Here is a 220-nt window from a genome sequence, read left to right on the forward strand (position 1 = left end):
CAGGACCAAGTGCTCCAGCGCTGCCTGTGATTCTTGGGCTCATCCTCATGGACCATCACCCCCATAGAGCATCACTCTCACAGACCATCACCCCCATAAATCATCACCCCCATAGAGCATCGCCCTTTAAGTCACCACCCTTTAGGTTATCAACCCCATAAAATATTACCCCCATAAACCATTACCCCCATAAACCGTTGCCCCCATGGACTGTCACCCC

The 220-nt window shown here is 51.8% G+C and overlaps 1 protein-coding gene across 1 annotated transcript in view; it reads right to left on the reverse strand.

Moving 5' to 3' along the window:
- LOC104468814 (myogenin-like) overlaps window positions 1–220 on the reverse strand; it is a gene marked incomplete at its 5' end in the record, with an annotated part of 4,163 nt that overhangs the window by 3,207 nt on the left and 736 nt on the right.

The sequence above is a fragment of the Pterocles gutturalis genome, unplaced genomic scaffold (genome assembly GCF_000699245.1).
Source record: "Pterocles gutturalis isolate BGI_N339 unplaced genomic scaffold, ASM69924v1 scaffold16885, whole genome shotgun sequence".
NCBI lineage: Eukaryota > Metazoa > Chordata > Aves > Pterocliformes > Pteroclidae > Pterocles > Pterocles gutturalis.